This window comes from Ptychodera flava, chromosome 9 (genome assembly GCF_041260155.1).
Source record: "Ptychodera flava strain L36383 chromosome 9, AS_Pfla_20210202, whole genome shotgun sequence".
In the NCBI taxonomy this organism is placed as follows: Eukaryota; Metazoa; Hemichordata; class Enteropneusta; family Ptychoderidae; genus Ptychodera; species Ptychodera flava.
This window is the reverse complement of record NC_091936.1, coordinates 24,972,471-24,994,505: the sequence shown is the minus strand read 5'-3', so window position 1 is coordinate 24,994,505 and position 22,035 is coordinate 24,972,471. Positions and strand designations below refer to the sequence as shown.

Below are 22,035 nucleotides of genomic sequence, written 5' to 3'. Positions count from 1 at the left end.
TATTGTTATACTTATAAAGGAAAAAACTGTTTTGTTTACTACTTTACATAGGTAATTAACTAATTTGCATGAGAACGACAGGACGGCAGTGGGTTTAAGGGATTAAATGTAAGGCATGAGCAAAGGGCCGCGCGGCCAATATTGATATAAACAGCATATATGAGGTACATCTATAAACAAGTAAAAGTCGTCAACAACGGTCATTTAGAGAGAGAGAGAGAGAGAGAGAGAGAGAGAGAGAGAGAGAGAGAGAGAGAGAGAGAGAGAGAGAGAGAGAGAGAGAGAGAACTGAATGTTGGGAAAAAAGTTAACTGTAAACAGTTGTAACTGGACTTACAAAATATGGTGTGCATATATAAACTCGTCTCCTTGAAGATCATAAATACCGTTTCAAGATTATCCAGAAATGCCCAACTCAAACTTATCTCAAGCAAATATTCGTCTCCTCAGATAATTCGTTCGTAATGCTTTCTCCTGTCGACTCACGATGCAGCGATCCATCTTTCAATTACACGAGCCTTTGTCGGTATCAAAAAGCGTCGAAAGAGAGAATCAGCCAGACGGATGTGCGTTGCCTTCGTAAGGGTCACTCTAATGCAGTAAGTTAATAGCAAATACAAGATTTGCCATTCTGAAACTGTCTATCTTACAGAATCTTATATTTATTCTGTTCACTTTTGAGTTGAAATATGATTTAGCAGGGCGGGAGTGCGCGTGTCCGGGTATATTTATGAGTGCGTAAAGCAAACAAAAGCGTCCCCAAGGCGAGGGTCCGAGTGCCCTAGTGAATTCTATGCAACAATTCCAATCCCAAGCGGGCTTTTCCAATATGTTATGTGCCAGAGATCAGCTGAAGATAATTTTTAAGAGCGACTCGCTCATCACTGACATACTTGCGTTCGCAGCTGTCTTTGTTAATACTCTAATTTTTGCCGGATTTGGTATGGTTGGTATTCTAAGCGTACACGGCCACTGTCTCAGGCAGTAAATTCACCAAGTTATCCATTAACCTCATGCGGGAATAATTCAGCCTTCGTTTATTGAAATATTTAAGGATACCATCGTTAAGAACAGAGAATGGCAGGTTGTTTAGGTCTATGCTGGGAACAGACAACCATGACGTGTTCGTGGTACAACAATTGCGCAGTCGTATTAGCCAGTGTGAACGGCAATTTTGGTCTACTCTGACATGCGAGGTAGAGAATCCCATATTTAAAGTGTAATACTATTTCAACTCATAAATTTGATTAAAGGGACGGTAGATGGAATTTTTGATGATATCCCCCTCCAAGTTATGGTGAAATACTAAATATGGGCCTTGCAAAAACTATGCAATATTATTTATGAGACATAAATCCTGGTCCATACTAAATCTTTATGTTGATTCACAAGTCATAATTAGGATACTCTTATGATGAGATGCACAGAGATGCTTTGGTAATCGTTATGTGTAGCATTGATATAACGTAATTGCGAGTATATAATTTTTTCCTAGCAAAATGAAGTTTGCGGTTCTACTTCAAAATTATGTCCAATGCCCAATGTCTAATTTATCAACGTTACCCCGTTGTATCCTGCGTTTAGCTGACGTCACCTGCGATTACAGTACTTAAATATATATATATATATATATATATATATATATATATATATATATATATATATATATATATATATATATATATATACAAACACACACACACACACACAAAATGTATACAATGTGCCCTCCCGGTTATCACCATAATGGCTTTATGGCAACCTCTGAACTTGGGCACAGTATATATACGAATATAAGAGAGATTATTTATCGCAGTTTTATATATATATAATATATATATATATATATATATATATATATATATATATATATATATATATATATATATATTATATACAAGTACGAATATGAGAGAGAGAGAGAGAGAGAGAGAGAGAGAGAGAGAGAGAGAGAGAGAGAGAGAGAGAGAGAGAGAGAGAGAGAGATTATTTATCGCAGTTTCTTGGAAAGAGCGTTCATTGAGTAATACCTGTTATTCAAAACGATGTAAGTCGGACAGCTTATTACAATGATATGATTCAGGTATGGGGTTCTCCCCGGTACGTAAAATGGAGTTACACAATTATTGCAACACTGACGACGAAATATTACGTCACTGCAGGATACTTTCTATGTTCAATTTATCTAATTGCCGTCTGGCTCTAGGAAAAGGCCTCTCAGCCATAAGCGCGTCTTGAAGTAAAGTCTGTTGCGTCAATGATGGTTGATTATCCCGAATTTTACCATTCAAGGATTCTAAAACTTGATCTGTTGGAAAGACAAACTTAGACACAGCATTGCAACCTACTGTGAACCGAAGAAACCGTTCATATGAGATGAAAAATCAACTTTGAATTGGTATTCGTAGCCTACCTAAAGACCACTGGGACAAATTTTCTCAGCAAAACAATTCTAGTTTACTTAAGGGGACCTCTATAGTTAATAAAAGTGGCAGGCCACCCGGCATGACGTTGATTCGGTGATCAATATTTACACTAGAGTACTGAAACTTTCAACAAGATCACGAATACAACGGTCTTTTCAGGGTACTAATGCCCTCTTTTAATTGCATGTTAAAGAAGAGTTTTATTTCATTTAGCAAATAAAAGCATCTGTGTTCTTCTTCAGACTTCCAATAATCCATATAGGAGGGTTCTTACTAAGCACGAACTAGCAATTGTAAGTTGCAGTTTCGCTGTCTTTGGGGGCTGTAAAGTTTATCTTGTTTGAGAAGTATCATATAAAGGAAGAGACCTTGAGACCAGCCTTAAATAATAATACACTGTATCTTCAAACCGACAGAACGAATAAGTTAGTACTTGCCTCGAAACTGGTAGACAAACTTCTGCTCAAACTTTTCCTTATGGAAACCTCAAACGATCCTATCTCGAAATCATTGATGAAAATCTGAGACACCAGTTACAAAACCTTTACGATAATTTGTAAATCAAAATGGCTGCTATCCCTAAATTAACTGTTTTGGACAAATTTCAATTTTCGATTATCACAAAATCGAGAGGGTGAAATTGTGATGTACTCAATAGCCTACAAACAAGTTTACACAAAACCATACAAATAGCAAATATAAGCATTTGAGAATTTTGACATCTGTCCCCGGGGTGTATTTCACCTTAGTGCAGGGCATGGCAAAAGTTCTAGTATCTACAAGAGATTCATTCCGCCTACGGAAACAGGGGTTCTTCCCACAAACAACGTTTCCTCGGCGTACAGCATGACGTTCATCGATACAGAATGTATCAATAGTGTTTTTGATCGACTTTTAGAAGGTAAAACATCTTAGAGAAAAGCAAAAATTAAACGAATTCTTTCCCTTCAGCGCCCCTTGGTCATAAATGCTCGGGGAGGATTGACCGTTAGCGTTATATAGTTTTACTCTTAAAGCGTTGAGGTTGCCATGATGGTATTGTACAGCCGATAACAGTATATGTTTATCCTTCTTGTACAATAAAACATAGGTGAAGTTAATGTTGAAAAGGTTACCTGTCACTGTGCCATGTAACAAGTATTCGTTATAATGTTTGTTTATATTATTCCTTTTTTCTCTTGTTATTGGAAGTCGATACCCTTTATATTCACAATGGTTTTTCTTATATGAATTAGCGAAACTCTTAAAGATTAGTTATGAGATTAATTGAAAAGTTTAAGAGTGATTGTGTATGGGCGTATTTTGTTTCCAAAATCAGGAAATAAAGCGAACGCAAGGTTACATATTCTATAGTTTTCACTCTACCAAAACTTCGCTCGCGCCACGTAACCTATAAGCCGTAAAGAGATATTATTACCGTGGCTGATAAGGCTTTGTAAACCTGTAGCACTTAGCAGTATGAATACTAATGGATAAAATTTAACACGCAACTTATATACTTTTTTAGAGAAACTTTCATCTGAGTCGATATTGATAAAACTTGGACAATGACCCGAAGATTTGCTGCCCATACATTCACGCGGGGGTGTTCAGTCTTCCTTCCCCTCAGGTAATACGGTATTGATGTTTTGTACATAATGTCTTCGCTCTAATTTGTCAAAATCAATCCAGCCGTAGTTAAATTATGTAAGTTGATGACTAACGATATCCTTTTCCGTCCCTTGAGTGAAATAAGCATTACTTTTCCCGCCAGCCTGATAGCAATATCTTGTACTGTTACACAGTCTCTTATATGAAGGATGATTTTGACCTTCACTCGTGCACACTGACGAGAGGACAAAATAAAAGAGATCATAATACATTGATGGCCACATTCAAAGTGTTACAAAAGGTTAGACCAGGCACGATAGCTGGTATTTCTGTCGATCGCCTATACTTTGCTATTTTTATGTAGCGGAGCCGACGAGGCGACAGCGGAGAAACCGTTTTCATTCATCAAGGTGTGCAAATAATCGCAGAGTGTCATTATCGTCGCCTTTTGATACGAAGTCCCTTTATCACTTTGTGTCGATTGAATCAAGCCGATACAGACTCAACGGACATCAGTCTCGAGGCGAAGGTGAAATTCTTACGGTGTTGTTTTCCCCAAAAGCTACATCAAAACTCTGCTAGTCAAATTGGGCAAAAATTGTAGCGTATACACGGTCAGACTTGGACTATTATTGATATCTCAAATTGCACTCTTATGTGTCAAGTTTAAATCAAGAGATATAACGATGTTTATATTCAGAAAAATGAAAAAGAGAGAAGAGCCTCATCCTGAAAAGTATTCCACATATGCTGTAAAAAGTAAATAAAAATACTTGTTTTTTTGAAAATCAATAAAAATATCAATATCCTGCTTTCTCTTTTCTAGGCTTGCTCGGTGATATTTTGCAATTTTCTCAATGAATGTTCGCGTATAGGGATTATCTGTTTCTGATGGAAGAAGCGTCTATATAGCAAAACACAATGTCACACTATCCCGCTATCACTATATCGCTATACTGCAGCACATTCGTCAGGGACAATTTTCGACGGTGATGATAATGATGCTAATGATGATGGGTGATGATGATGATAACTTCAATAATACGTCGGAATAATGACATTCATGATGTTATCACGATCATGCTAATCAAACTGGTAATCAAAAATGACGACCATTCGCCACTTCTAACGTATATTGCTAAACCAATCAGCAAGTACCGTAAACTTTAAGTTCGCAAAACGCGTGTGATCAGTTATCAATCTTGGATGTAGACCGATTTTTGCGAATTGCTGAGTAAAATTGTACCGCAAACACAAAAAACTATCCTGATATGAACTGGAAATGCTCCCGTGTTTCAGTTTATGTTGCAATTATCTGTAAATTTACACCTTTCTATAACAGTATGGCCCAGTGTTTGTAACCTTATTAAAAATATTCTAATCAACATAACTATCGATATTCGTGTATGGCTTCAATCGAAAAAAATTATGACATATTCAAATTAGTAATTAGCTAAAATTAAAATGCTAAAATTCATTATCTGTTGGCATATCATTGCATTATCACTTTATGTAGCAATTTTAATTGCTTTTGGTCCAGTATCTCAAGTTCTACCCCAAATTGTGAAAAATTATTGAATATGCAAACTATAGATTAGCTCACCTGACGTAAATATGTAAAATGTCTTTCACTACAACAGTAACATTGTCTCATCAATATGCACTGTAGGTTTCCTCAACTTTGACCAGTTTTTCGACTTAAATATAATTTATTTGTTTTATAATTAAATGCGCAAATTAGTAATTACATGATCTAAAAATGCTACATAACTTCCTAAAATTTCATATCATTTATCTCCAATGTACATATTAGTAAGTTTCATCAACTTCGGCCAACTCTGTCCAGATATATATATATATATAATATATAATATATATATATATATATATATATATATATATATATATATATATATATATATATATATCCCTAGTTAGAAAAGTTCGTTAGATATGCAAATTCTTAATTAGCTGATCTACTGCTAAATGACTTTACCAATGTTATTTCATATTATCTTCAATGTACATAGCACATTTCGTCAACTTTGGTCAAGTAAATCCACATATTACCTTAATTAGGAAAGTTAGTTTGGTATGCAGAGTATGATTTCTGAACAAACAACCATTCAAAAAGTATTGAAATTATGCGGGCAACGACAAGCAAAAACTAATCTGTTTCTTGCCATTACGAGCACAATCCTTTTTCCTAGATTTGATTCCAATCGGATGAGCCGTTCTTGAGATATTACTCCCACAGACAGACTCGGACAGACGTCGGTACGACATAGCTAACGGGTGTGAACACGTGAGCTAACCAGGGAGTAACGCGCCTTCGTGCGATACAGGACAACCGTGTGTGCCAAGTTATCGGTGGCTTTCAGAACAGGTCAAAGAGTAATTGTTGTACTTGTGCATCACAGACCTGCTCCCTTTTTGCAAAAGTGCAGTGCAGTCGTCCCGGCAGTACATATTCTTCCAGGCTTTAACCGATGCACGGAAGTTTGCAAACCATCAAACACGGAGAAGGGTGTTCTGAAAAACAATGTGCGCGGCCACCAACACAGACTGGGGATCAAAATCGATGACCCGTTTATTGTATAAACGGTACCACATCCGTCAGAACCAACAAATTTTCTTCTCCTATATTTTGAGGACCTTCCTCGGCTTCTCTTTGTGGTACAGTGTCTAAAAAAATAAACAACAGAGTTATTTGCCGTCGACACGTGTAAGTATTAACGGCTAAGCCGTCCAGTTTGATAAATGTGAGCCTCGTACTTTAGAACTGCTTTCGTTATCCGGGAAGTAATTTCCCGTTTGATTTTGAACGAGGACCGATAATTAACTTGCATTTATACTGGTTTTCAGTGTTTCTATCCGAGGTCTTTCTAATCCACAAGTTGCATCGATCTTATTTTTCTTCTCGGGAAACCCTAGCCGGACTAATATAGCTGTCGCCATGGTAACCAAAATTGAACATTCCCTAAAGGTTGTTGATATCGGTATTAATATAATCACAGGCCATTCTCAAGGGCGGTGAGAGTAGATTTACTATAGCCGATGGATATGATCTTGAGTGTTGATATGTGAAGGGATGGGATTATTGTAAGTGAACAGGATATTGTCCTGAAAGATATACCCACGATTACTATACTGCCACTAATTCGGACATAATTTCCACAAGCCCTAGTTCCACAGATTTGTCTTGTTTTTACTGTAAGTTATAATAATAACATAAGGAATGTTTAGCGCAGTTTTGCGTCACCATAAATAGCGGCTTTTAAGCTCTTCCATAAGTGGTAGTTTTATTATCTTTTGGCAGAAATAATCAGTTAGCTTGCTGTAGTTTCTGTAAAGAAATTAAAATTTGCGAAGTAGAGTGGGACATCAAATTGATTTTGGGGAAGCGTTTGAACTATAAAATACAAAGACGACTTCACACGTTCAAACTGCCGTGCCGAGAAGACTCACAGTGGAAGACATGACAGAGGCAGCAAACAGCAGGACTTCTAACACGCTCTACATACCTGGGACTGTGCGAAATGCCTTAAACCGTGGCGATGTCGTTTATCGATGAGACCCGAGGGAAATATTCGCGTTGCTGTATTGTTCTCGAATGAGTCCGCGCGGCAAGGTTGACGGGCCCGGCGACATTCCAGTTTTTTCACTCACTCTGCGCGAAATCACGTGCCAGAAAGCCTGAGCAATCCAAAGTGAGAGTGGTCAACGATATTACCTATAAAAATCGTACACATTGGGGATTTTGAAATCACGATAACAAGATTAGTTACAGTATGAAAATAGGATAAAATTCCTAGAGCGAAGCGCATACCTCACCGCGCGTCAAAATGTCTTCAACCTGAATTTTTGTTTCTCAGTATATGTTATATATGGCTTTAAAACAAAATGAAATGCTCTGTAGCTGATGTGGGCATTTTAAAGATGAACGATACCCCCCCCCCCCCCCCCACACACATTATTCCAGACTGTTACTTTAACGTATATCGTTCGCTTCAAGTGAATTCTTCCTATTGAAAAACGAGGGAGGAGGGCGTGCAAATTTTATCGTTTCAATTGTAAGGATGCTTACGTTATCGATGCCATGAGACACAAGTCGTAGAAGCTGGAAGGGATTTGTTAAAGTAATGATGGACAGAACAGCAGCAGAGAATGCACTTTCACAGCTTTATGTCGTGTTTTCTGACACCGCCAACGCTGTAATATGCCATACACGGTTAACTTTTACATCTGAACAACCATGCCCGGTCGTAAAAAAACGCTGGGGAACCTTAGTAGATCAATTTTTATGCGCGTCCAGACAGCTCTTGCAACCAGCAGAGACAACGCTGACCCACAATCCCTAAATAACCTTGAAAGGGCAGGGGACTAATGAGAAAAGCAGATATAACCGGAGAAAAACTAGAACGGAATTTTGTGACTGATTTTTTCTCGTGTCATGAGCTGCAATTTGCGACAAACTCAAGCGATGCCATGGCAGCAGGAAAGCGAACAGGAAGCAGGATATCTGCCATTTTTGTGAATTCAAACAAATCACCGGAAGTCAATAGCAAGTCGAGCATGTCGGCGTTCAACGGCTTCCGCATTACTCCGCGCCACATTCAATTGACATGAATTCCGCTGGGCATTGCGGAGTCATAAAACATCGCAATTGCCCAAGTGCGTAAAATTGAGGAGTTGAATATAAATTCAAGAATAACTTTCTCATCGCGAAATCGAGTGGAAAACGAGCCGTGAAAGAGAGAGAGCGAGAACGAGAATCGGTATGGGTCGGAGTAACAGACACCTCGGCTGCACGGAACATATTACATGTAAATCCAGGACGAGACACACATTTTATATTCAGAGACGGGTAGCGCTCGGTAAGTTTACGAACCTGACGTTATCCATTTTAAGTGCCAGTTGTATTGCATCACATGTTATTTCGATCGGGTACTGCATGAACATTGGGTGATGTAACACGCGTCCGTTACGCAGTCTTTCAGCTGTTTCGCCGCGCCCTCGCATTTGAAAAGCGCCGCTAATCACGGAGGTACGCGCTGAGTGTGATTTAAAGTCGTCAGCAATATGTTACAATTTTTCTTCAGTCTGATTTGGCAGTGATTAAATTCCACTGTCTGATTTATCTGATTTATGTCGCCATAGAGTGCGTTTTGAGCATACTGTTAATGCTTATTTATAGCACCGGTAGGATTATATTTATTTCATTTTTAACCAATTGCAAATTTGATTATGACAGAGTACGCCTTTTATTGTAATGAAACTAGGCACAAAGGACAAATTAATTAAATCAAGTGTGGCAATATCGGTTCGAATAAGTACCTGGACTTCTTGATAAGTAAAAGAAACAATCGAAGTCGGAAAACACAACAATCCAATTCGTTAAGAACAAATTACTACAATATGTTTGAATTTACTACAATATGTGGATTTTTTCACTTTAATGAGAAAGTGGTGTCCTTTATCAGGTAAGGCGTTTGAACTGTGATTTTGGTGGCAACGTTTGATAATTATTGTCTGATGAAACTGTAGTTGATGAATCGTAGATATGCAAATCATGACAAGTGATAGGTTTTCATGGGATAGTTCGATCAGGTGATGGGTAATTCAAATCCATCTTCGATCGGAGTTTTGAGAAACAGAGGGTAAGGAATTTCGACAGAGCGGAATGTCATTGAAGATCTAGGCGATAGAAGCAGGGCACCTCTAGGCCTCACATCCGCGAACTAGAGTAAATCTGCCAGTGATGTATACGTTCACACTGGAGAGTTTAGATCGCCTCTGAGTCGGCCCTGGTAATAAAAACGATGTGAACGCGCTATGTCGGCCCTTGTGAACGCGGACCAGATCTAGAGGAGGTTCCGGGCTTGAATGTAAACTACATATATAACAGTCAGTGTGTAAAGTATGCTATTGTTTGGACGAGAGCTCAAGGCGGGGGTCACGGTGGTATTAAAGTGGTAATATACCCAGGCTGTAATATACCAGTGCTAAATTGGGCCCTGTAACTAGCATAACAGTTAATGCCGAGACAAAGATCGTTCAGATAGCAGGAAAATCGACGTTAGAGGTATTTCAATGATAACGTACGTAGAAATAGCAAAAAGGACAGTTTAATGTTTAGAAAGTTTTCTTTTAGAACTTCCTTCCTAGAGCATTTAACCTGGACTTCCTTCGACGACCGGTCGCTCAAATTTTCCTTTACGGTGCTAAAAGTGCGGAGAAAACTTTGAAACGTAAGAAACACAAATATAATGGATATACCGGTCTGCAGGCGGGTACACACTTTATTTAGGTACAAAATATATTTGCCTAGCTGCTAGTGCTGTAAGTCGCGCATCGTATCGTTATATCACTGTACATCCGTCTGCAGTAGGGGTTACTGCTCAATTTTATTTCCAATGTTCCGGTAACCCCAGTGCCGTGTGTGTCAAAAACCTGCGAGGGGTCCGGTGTAGTATATCTATGCATGGCTTAGGAACAGACCAAGACAAAGTGTAACAATTTCATGCATATATGCGTATAGATGACTCTATGTGGTCGCGTTATAAATTGTTTTACCCTTCCGTTTATGTGATGCACAGCTTGACGGGAACACTACTAACAAAAGCGTTTCTCAGGATACAAAAAGTGATCAAAACTAGTCATTTAAAAGAAAGCTGAAAATCTCAAAATGCCAAGTATGTCGGTAAAGTTTAAGATTCATACTAATTTTATATATATATATATATATATATAATATATATATATATATATATATATATATATATTATATATGTATATATATATATATATAAAATACCAGTCAGGTATATATATATATATATATATATATATATATATATATATATATATATATATATATATATATATATATATATATATATATATATATATATATGCAACAATCATTTATATGCAGTTATTTCCTACACTGACTTCGGAAAACATCATTTGGGCATCATCCTTCAAAGAGAACAAAGCCTTAACAACTGCAAGCCTTTACAAACTTCACAAGCCTTAAAAACAAAACTAAACTTCTTAACAAACTCAAAAAAATCTATTAGGCATGTAATTTATTTGTTTGCCGACCAACAACTAAAAACAGCGCCGATGTTTGTGAGCGACGACAAATGTCCTATATTGTTGCTTGTGTTTCTTTGTGTCAGGAGAAAATAGAAACATCTATGTCAAATGATTGAATACTCAATGTGTCTTGCCATACTTTACTTCTCAAAATTCACCTGTTTCGACAGTCGTAAATTAAATTCTCCAACTCAGATTGAAAATCCTGTGTGTGAGTAAAGCAGACTTAAGCACTATTTTCACGAGCTTGATCGTCGACATCACGCACACGCATCGCGCCATTGTGACTCCTGCCTCATCGTACGCTCCCAATTAGCAAGATCAGACGCGAGAACCGAAAGTGCAGCAGACAATAATTTTTGACGACAGTTTCGCCAACTGAAGTGAAAAGTCGCCAAGAACCATGACCAAATAGGCGGAGCGAAATAAAGATGTTCTCCTACAACACGGTTACACAGTCGGACATAAAACGATTTGTAACAATTTGTAACTGCCGATTTTACGACTTTTCGGGCTTTAAAATGGAAAAAGTGGCTTGGTTAGACACCGGCAGAATTGTAATTGGATCATAACAAGAGCGCGGTTGATTTCTGTCAGTCCCTGTCCACAGTGCAATCTTGCAGAGGTCACAAGTCTTCGCATTGTACATATATTTCGAAATTGTGATAACTTTGGTTATCTCTTATCGTGGAAACAAGAATGTGCTGCCGCTTTGCTGTCATTTCTGATATTCACAACACTGCATATATATCATCACAAGAATTAACTTATCGGGCGAAAAACAAGTATGGACCTCAAAACGGCAAGTCGTTTGCGATTAGCAAAGTTGCCCTTTGAAATGATCTGAACCGACTCTCTCTGACTTATAATGGTCGCCCTTTTTGCCGTTCGACCTCTTCGCTTGTGAAAGATAAGTGAAAATGTACGATACAATCAGGGCAGAAGAAAGGAAATATTCAGTTGAAAACGGGTATGCATCCGCTTGTTTAGGTAAGATATCCCGGAACGTTCGCCAAGCTTTTCCATTTCTTAGGCATACCCCGAACTTAAATCCTAAGTAATTATGCTACAGATTCAAATAATTAATATATTAAATAAACAAACAACAAACAAATGAACAAACAAATAGATAAAATATAAACATACATACATACATACATACATACATACATACATACATACATACATACATACATACATACATACATACATACTTTCTGACATAACAGCACTACTATAATTGTTTTGGCTTTTTACCAAAACTTAGCTGTAAGTTCATAATACAACCTCAACTTTGAGGTAAATTTGCTAAATTCTAAAATTCAATATTCTGTGATGCCTTATGGAAAAGATCGTATGGTATCCATCAATAGAAATATGCGCACTCTTGCGGAAAATAACTTCCACGAAAAGAGCTTTTTCCCTCTTTGCTTCACATCAGCTCGGCTGGTAATGCATTCATCCACGAGGATGCCATTAATCTACCAGAAGCTGCATGCGCGTATCTCGAACAGAAGTCACCATTTCCTTGACCCACGATCCGTCGAGATGACCCATGACCTTACACTCGATGCCAAAAACTTCTACGCAAATATTAAAAAACAACAGACAAAGTACTGTTTAATCCGTTTGAACATAAACAAGTGTTCTATTGGCTCACATCCAACAAAATAATTCTTGCTGTTCTGATCGAAGCCTAATTTCTCTTCTTGTGGAGAGACATAGCCTCGTCGTTTGCACGTGTAATACATTATTCATCCGTCGTTTTGAACTGTTTTCCTGCTTTTGAATGCACGTGAAAAATTTCAAGTATGGCCATGAATAATTTTGCATCACTCAAAGGAAAAGTGCTACACAGTATTCTAAAAAATTCATCGACCCTGTCAGGTCAACAGGACAAACCAATCAAACGCGGAGTCGTTTTTTTTTAGATTCAATGTACCAGCTTATCGATCTTAGTCAACTGTTTGAGGTAATTTAACGCAGTTTTATCAAGTTCACTCTTCTGAATTTGTTCGGCGACTATCGTTGGAGCGTGAACAGCTCGACGCTTTGATAGGCGGGAACGAGATAGAAGAGTTACAGATGCTTGGAATTGCAGCACAAACAAACCCTAGTGAGTGATTCATGCGGTTGGTTCGAGTGAAATATAGCGCTGGTCGCACAACGCGACGATTCATACCTAGACTAGGGTGTTCGACTTCTCACAATCTTTATCGTTCCTGCATTCGTTGGTGTTTCGAAGAGCCTGAGGGTTGTACATCGGACGGTAAGCGTGCTAGCATTATATTCTGTGCCTTAAAATTGTCTCTGTTAAAAAAACAAGACTGGGAATTCCTCACTGTTTGATCAATTTGTAGATATTCTATATGTCTAACTTGGTTTTCGTTCAGAAAAATGCCAGCAAGCCGTTTTTGGTCGCGAGCGATAGGGCTCAGTATAGCTCTTCTTCCTCACTGTTCGGTTTGTCATGGGTACCAACTGATTCTTCGCTTTCGGCGGTTTTTGCGATCCGATAACAGGGAATCCTCGTCGCTACCTTGGAAAATACCCTGCTATGAATCAGACTTAGTATTTACATGGACCATTTAAGCACAAATATGTGTGTAACAACCCAGTCGAATTCCCATTTCTCGCGTCTATACAAATATAATTGTTAAAGCCCAGACAAATCTTTAACCCTCTTAGACTCAGCGGTTGTGAACACTCAAAGTTTTCATTTCCTGTGTGTGTCTTTTTATCTTCTTAAAAAAATCACGTGTTTATGAAGGCACTGCTGTTTTTCTTTTCATTCATGGCAGATTTTTTTTTAATTTGCGTCTTTTTAAAATGAGGTCACGTGAGTTCATCCACGACTCGGCAGCTGCTAGTCGCGAGTGATTTGTTTTGGGTGGATATGAATGATTTGCAGCGAGTCGAGGCTGTTGACGACATGCCCTGTCACAAAGTCCCCTCTCGGAACATTCCATAAATAGTTCAGACCCCCGACAGCTCGTATTCTGCAATCGTCACTCGTATTGGAGTTCAAAAGTAGGTAATCTTCTAACGGAAACTACAGAAGCTACGGGGAAAAAAAAAAAAAAAAAAAAAAAAATATATATATATATATATATATATATATATATATATATATATATTTTGCTTCTTGAGTTTGACATATTTATAAGACATGTATGAAATAGTAAAAAACGTAAGATTAGTCGTCATTATTAGAGTCTAGATTATTTATAGTATTTGTATGCAAAAAAAACTTGATTGTAAGAACATAATATTCTAACTCATTTCTGATTCTTTAAAATATAGCCATATATGTACGCTATATTTGGCGATAAGTTGTACAGCGTGACAAAAAAAATCGCCCTGACTGAAGTTCATGATTCAATGAAGTAAAGCTGTCCCTCTCGACTTATTTTTACTAAAAATAATCACGAGGGCACAATAATAACGAGCGACACACGTTCACCGCGACCCTTTTTCATTAGTAGCTGGAGTACTCTGATGAAATGGTGTTAATTCAATGCCATCGCCCCATCATTGCAAAATAAGCATCATGTTATCTTCCGCGTTCCGTGTGCCAAATAAAGAAAATGTTACAATGGGAGACGTATAGAAGCCTCAACTTGACGCACCTTTATATGCAGCGCTTCATATGCGGCACAGTTTTCGCGCAATATTTGATTTCAAAAGCGCGCGAATAGATTTTCACAGATAGCTATTCGACAGATGGGCTCACAGAGGAACTATTATCTAATTTCATGTAGAACACACACTCGCCAGGGATTTATCCAGTCGGTCTACCTGAGGGAAAGATAATTTGGAGCAAATTATGTATTGGATGTCATATACTGTCCTTGAAGCACTTCTGTATCTTTTATTTATTGCATGCAACGTATATATAAACCACTTTAGAAGATGTCGTTTTGTTCCGCGGGTAGGATATATATATATATATATATATATATATAATATATATATATATATATATATATATATATATATATATATATATATATATATATATATATATATATATATATATATATATATATATATATATATATATATATATATATTCAAAATTCAAAAATGTTGTGCGGATAAAATCGCAACTTGTCTGTGTGGCGGATCAGTGAAGACTTTTCACGTGCGTTTACGCTTTGGTCCACGTGATTATTTCACTGAGATTTCTCACGCACGCGTACGTGTATATGACTTGTGCTTGTGACGTTACGTTCGAAACACGTGTTGTAAGTGTCAATGGCGGTTTTTCTAAGGCTTTCTTCAGCTCGGTACACGCGTGCTGAACCATCACATAAAAACTCGGACACGAACTGGAATAACGAGAACTCGCGGTCGACCCGAACTTTTTGCCAAGATAGTCTCTCTCTCTCTCTCTCTGTCTCTCTCTCTCTCTCTCTCTCTCTCTCTCTCTCTCTCTCTCTCTCTCTCTCTCTCTCTCTCTCTCTCTCTCTGCGGAGTTTGCCGGAGGGGTGTCAATCTATCGTCTTCGGTATATTGTCATGGGACACACTAATTATTTGTAACGGGATATAAGGAATAAAGGTGTCATATTTTAATCAATGGGAAGATAAATTTGTCATATTTTCCGGAAATTTCTTTTTTTTTCCCGTAAAACCAGCGACATTAAATGGTCTGCAGCCATGGGAGAACCTCATCACTTTCCCAAATGGAAGATAATCTCTATTCAAGACTTTTACCACCATTTTGAGTGTCTCTGAGAAGATGACAAACATTTTCTTCAAAATTTGAAGAAAACATTTTTTATTTAATTTTGCGCAATTTAACGTTCGCCATATTGAGCAAGGGGAGACGTGAAGCTATTTTGAAATTTGATTTACTCACTTCAAAAAGATGGCCGTATCTAGTAAAAATACCATGATTTTTTTTTCTTATTTAAATATTAAGATCTTTCTGGCTGCAGAAACATACTCATCATGATGAACCGAGATGAACTTTTGGATCATCCCTTTATGAAACCATTTGGCGCTCTGGAGCCAATTCACTTCTCTACCTTGCTGTATATCTGTCATCTTTTGGGAATGTATGAACCCAACTAGAGAAAAGCGCTCGATTTATCGCCGCTGTCCCAGAGAGGCGCGCGACAATACAGTGCCCGTTTGTGTCGATCAGAAGATTGCCGCCGTCTCCGAACATAACCGCCCTGGGTTTTTTTTATTGCAGTTTCATAAATCTCACCCTTGTGACTGTCTCCTAACGACTAGAGTGGCTTCAAGGAATTGACCTAATACCGCAGTCCTGACTTAACTCCTCCATAGGGTACGTTCATGCCCTTACTCCTCAATCGAAATCGTGTCTTTCCGTTGTGGACAGCCCGTTCAAAGAAAAGGGGAAATGTTTTTTTCATAAAATGTAGGATTGGGTTATCTAATTTTAGACAAAAAATTCCACCGACTGACAAAAAAGTGTTCTCTGATATTCAAGACGCATTCGCACTAGCCGCATCGATGATGATTTACGACGTCCAAAACCTCGGCGTATAAGGGATGAAATAAATAAATGAATTCCTGTCCAAATGGCAAAGGGTCTTAATCCGCCCACTTCAAGGCTGGCAATCCGCTTTTATGTCCCTGTAACAGAATCTGTTTGTTGCGAGCAGTTCACACGGATACCCGAGGTCCGCATTATCGACGGCGGGATGATATACATCAACTCCACGGGAAAGCCACACTTGTGTAGACATGCAATAAATATCCAGGCACTCTCCAGAACTCACATTTGGTGAAGTATACAATGTGTTTGCAAAGCTATCCATAACCCGTGCTGTATTCCCCCCCCCCCCCAAAGTGTGTGTCTAATTAAAGACGGGGACGAACAAGACGACAAATGTCAAGGAGATGGTCTCCCAGAGGAATACAAATTTATCAACATGTTTAACTTGGAAAGGATTGATGTAGCGTAAACATTGAATGCAAGCATTTTGGATGGTGCCATTTCACACACCCAGGAACACCGTGTTGCGTCATGGTTTGCCGTAAATTTTGCAACTGTCCGACACGTTTGTCGATGTTTAAAGAGCCTCGCTCGGTGCAGCGCTAAGTTTGTGGTGATTTATATTTTTGTCGATTTAGTTATAACAGTCTCCTGCTCTGTACTCTTGTGTACAATTGGCTCTCACTGCCTCGTTTTTTACGTTGCTCGAGTAGCGATCGATCGATGCCATGGAATCAGCCGGGATTGCACTTCGAGAGAGCTTAAAGTTTCTCCCGTTTGCGTCAGTCGGAATGGTCGTTTTCGGCGAATAGGGAGGGATGTAACTGCGCGAAGTCAATGCGTATAGTGAGCAAGTCGGGAGATTTTCAGTTTGTTAGATATAGCAGACATGTTTAGATGTCTTTCAACACTAGGTACAGCTGTTCAGTGACTCGACTCTGGTTATTTTCTGAATTATATACAATCTCGTATTTCTTGGCTTCTGTACTGTGTTATGTTGCCTTTACTATGTTATGCTTCCTTTATAGGTCATGGCCGCTAAGGTCATGATCATGACTTGTCTTTAAGATACAGGCTCGCGCGCTCTCTCTCTCCCTCCTTCTCCCCCGCTCTGTCTGTCTGTCTGTCTGTCTGACTGTCTGTCTGGCTCTTTAATCCAGCTTTTATAAATGTAAAATTTGGCGCCACGTACGTACAGGTTGTGTTGAATATTAAAAATTCGCCGTGTTTTGCCAAAACAGAACTAGAAGAACAAGAGAGTTTATTTTACAAACAGGAGAAAATACTGGAAACAATACAAAAGTTAAAGCAAATTTAGCTTGAGCAGGACAACGCTTACGTGTGACTTCTCCCTCGCTACTTGGGAAACGACAAGAAGCTAACAATCGCTCCATCAAAATTGCATATGTAACTGCTGAAACATTGAAAAGCTTCGCAAGAAGGGGGATAAAATTATACGATAGCACTTTAAACAGTAATGTGCGCTTATAATGTGATCAAATCTCTAAAATCGACTCCACTACTTATTTAAGAATATATGTGTTGCTTGTTCTGTATTAGCATACATCTCGAGCATGCGTGATGGCAGATTTAGTGGATTCACTATGGATAGGTTTTCCGCCAGTAATTTTATTCTGTTGACAAATTAGTCTATTCCAAGCTCTTTCTTTCCAGCGATATTAACCAGTCAACAATCACCGATAACGCAAATTTCAAGCGTCGTCGAATTCAAAGCGACATGGAAGTGAGTGTAGAGACAAATTATATTATAACACGCCACATGCTCATTCCGTGTCGCGATTCGCCAGAATACGTCACGTGACGAGAAATAGATACGTCTAGTCCCACCGGATCGAAAAAAGTGACGTCAGAGGGTATTTTTTGAAACGCTATTTCCTAGGAAATAGCTCTGACCAAATTTGGAAAAGTGCCCGGTCACGTGACCGTCACGGGCGGAGTGTCGTCTGCAGCTTTGCAACAATGGCGGGAGACGTAAGTGCTGTGCGTCCGGGATAGGTGCCGACACCGTTCTCTAAAACAGATTTTCCAACATTTTCCAACATTCCAACAGCGTAGGAACTTGAACAGCTCACCGACGGAAAAGACTAAAGTGCAACTAAGGATGTCGCTAGGTATGCTTAGAATATTTTTGAAAGACGGTGGTACCACGTACAAGTGAAACCGCTGTACACTCGCTCAGTAAACTTGTCACGATGGATTGTTGCGGTGCAAAACACATTAAAAACTATATAACAATATAACATGAGCATGTGGTGTGTTATAAAACACCTATAGCCTGGTCTTTATTCGGGCTATAGCGCTCGTCTATTACCCCTCGTGGCCGTGTGTTACCAGAAACACATCGCTATACCCCTCGGCCTACGGCCTCGGGGAATAGCGATGTGTTTCTGGTAACACACGGCCCCTCGGGGTAATAGACGGGCGCTATAGCCCTCATGACCAGGCAATAGGTGTTATACTATGCTGCAGACAGAGATTGAAACGTTCAGTTGATATGGCATCCATCCAAAGAAACTGTTGCGGTCGCCCACGCGCGGCATATCGTCGTGCATATCACAATGTGGCCGAGTAACCAAGTCTGCATCGATAAAATAGCCCTTTGCCCTAAGCGTTTCAATATTCTTTAGTGGTTATTGATATGGTACTGATATAGTACAGCGTACTTGTCCAGAGAAGTGGACAAGACAGTGGAAACCCGTTTGAAATGCGCAGGAAACGTTCAAAGGTTCGAAAAATTGCTCTGTAACACAAAATACATACAAAACACACCGGCCTAGTGCTTTCATCGATCATAAATATAGTCAGTCCAGAGAAATATCATCCGAAGAGAAATTTTTCATGGAGAGCTGTAGACCATTATGGGCTATATTTTAGCAGATACGAGGTTGATTTAAATGATTTTTGTGAAATTTATGGAGTAAATATCACAGGACGTATAAAGGAATGGTGGCATTTAGAAGTCTAACATAGGCACACCCAGTCTAGAAATCCATACTGTGCTTATGGCATATTTCTCTGTGCAGAATGTATATTTTGAAAGTTAAAACTCCGAGTCACCGCGGTCGAGGATAGGGCGAAAGGATACCGATGCGGCCTTGTTGTCCAAAAAAGATGTAGTTTATGTGTGTGTATAGTTTGGGCAGTTTAGTATCATATTTTTTACGCAAGTAGAAGTGATGTTTGTTTTTACAGATGTTGAATGTATTTAACTGGACGATCAATGTCCTTATGTCAGAAATGACGCAACTGCCGATAGTAAAATTCCTCTGAAGATATGAGGCAGTCGACATTTTGAATGAAAGGGTAGGGGGACGAAATCTGAAACTGTTCGAACTTGGATAACTTGTAGCCATGCTCAGGGATGGGAGCAAATGCATTTCGCTGTAAAGATACCTCGATCTGACCATCATCACTCCCCCCCCCCCCCCCCTTTCAATGTACGATAGCATCCCATAAATTATTTAGGGAGACAGCAATACCCCTCTGAGTGTGCTAAATTCAGCGGTAAAGACATTGAGTTATGGTAACTCTACATGTTAAAGCACGTATGGCAATTCTTTCATATGACGTACATTCCAGACCGAATCGGTGACAAGTATTATCATGTGTTGGTCAAGCTGAACACAGTGAAAGGACTCAAACCTTCGGAATAGTCGTAGAAAGAAAAACAAATGGCATTGGTGTTCTGTTTACTTTATATTGGGCAGATTTGACGCCTATAAAATGACGCTAATAGGAGTTTGGCCTGTTGAGATTCGTTTGGCGAAATCAGTAAAGCTATATACCTGCTCGTGTTAAGGTCGTATGCGTCTCGAAAGTGAAAGACTTAAACTTTGGTTCAAACTGTCCTTAAGATGCATCTCTTAACAAATCAACAATAAAAACCGGGGGTCAACGTGCAGACTTTGGAACTAGCAAAACAAATTAGCGATATGTGAAATTCAAAATTGCCGTCATCCCTGTGTTAACTCTATGGGGAAAATTAGATATTGCATTTTCGAAAAACTATGACGGTAAAAGTTTTTATTTCTCCAAGATCTTTAATACGAGCTCCCTAAGTGGTAGATAAGAAAAGAATCGTAGAAATTTGATAATCCGAATATCTGTCCCCGAGGCGCGTTCTACCTTAAAGAGCTTGACACAATACCAAGCAGGGAATTTGATGCGCAAAACCTACATTCTAGTTTCTACGAAACCCTAGTGAGTCCTGCTATTGCAGGTGACATTTCATGATGTATTGTAACAAACTGTTTTATATTTATGATATTTTTAACCTCGTCTGAGTGTTGTTGGCTTTACCTTGATAAAGTGAAATTACGCTTGAACATTCAAACAGACGATTCGATAATTGATTCAGTCCTTAAACGTTTATCCACACAAGGTTCCTTTTAATCAAACTGGTGATCGGAACAACACAGGCACGGCATTCGGAGTGCGTACCGCAGGGTGGAATGGCTCGGTGGTAGCTATATACGGATTGGAAGCAAACAGAAAACGACAGACTAGTAAAGCTGTCTTGCCACCACATTGTCAACTCTCAAATCATAGCTCTGACATGACACAGACAAATAGAAACAGACTCGCAACGGGTATTTCTTCTATTTGTCTGTGGACATGACAAAAGCGATGGCCAGTAGCTCCGCAGTCCTTAGTGCTGCGCCTTGACATGAAATTGTTTGCTTCCTTAACCTTGCCCAAGGTTGCACGAGGTAAACTTGGTGCCGGCCGGAGTAATACTTCAATTGGCTGGACTATTGCCAATCTGTCAGTACATTTCACGGCATAATTTCATCCCGTCGGCTTTCGAGAAGTCACTGCCAGTGCTGATCTGTATACAAACAATCGCGGCTGTAAAAACCATTTTATTGCGAACGATAGAGTCATAATGTCGACCGGGGTCGAAAGTCAACGAGAGGCGGACTCAGTGTTCCCGGGACTCATAAATATTTGGTTTGGGATGTCGCTCAGGGCTCTCCGTCAAGCCGCTGTTAATTTTTGATTCGTGACCGTATTCTATTTGACCTTTCGGTGGGCACAGTTTCGAGTTACTGTATCTTCAGGTGAAACTGTCCCGCCGGATTTGGTCTTCGTTGAAAACATCGACCGTTGTACATGTACCTTTTCAGATGAATTGCATTCAGCTTTTCTCGGTCATGGACGGCAGAAGAAAGACCTATCGTTCATCTTCAGATAGTATTAACATCACCCTATATGAATTTGCGTATCAGAAAGTTTAGTCCTGTCAAGCGGACCTCAAAAAGTAGGGTGGGTGCGAACATCCTCACAGGGAATGTTAGTCGAAGCATAAGGGGCGTTAACATTATCAGTAAAGTACCTGTCGCTGTTGAACATCGGGATGCAGTGCATCTTAATAAACATTTCATGCTGTAAAAGGTAAAAGGTGTTGTGCAATATGGAAAATTAA

The 22,035-nt window shown here is 39.1% G+C and overlaps 1 protein-coding gene across 5 annotated transcripts in view; it reads left to right on the top strand.

Moving 5' to 3' along the window:
* LOC139140464 (parathyroid hormone/parathyroid hormone-related peptide receptor-like) overlaps positions 1-22,035 on the top strand; it is a 163,725-nt gene that overhangs the window by 9,180 nt on the left and 132,510 nt on the right. For 3 of the 5 annotated variants that reach the window (XM_070709758.1, XM_070709755.1, XM_070709752.1), the window contains exon 1: positions 13,097-13,386. The exons of 1 other annotated variant lie outside the window; for it this stretch is intronic. The gene's annotated coding sequence lies outside the window, so the exon portion shown is untranslated. Of the gene's footprint in view, positions 1-13,088; positions 13,387-22,035 lie in introns of those variants that run through there. One more of the 5 variants, XM_070709759.1, reaches the window with a different exon arrangement.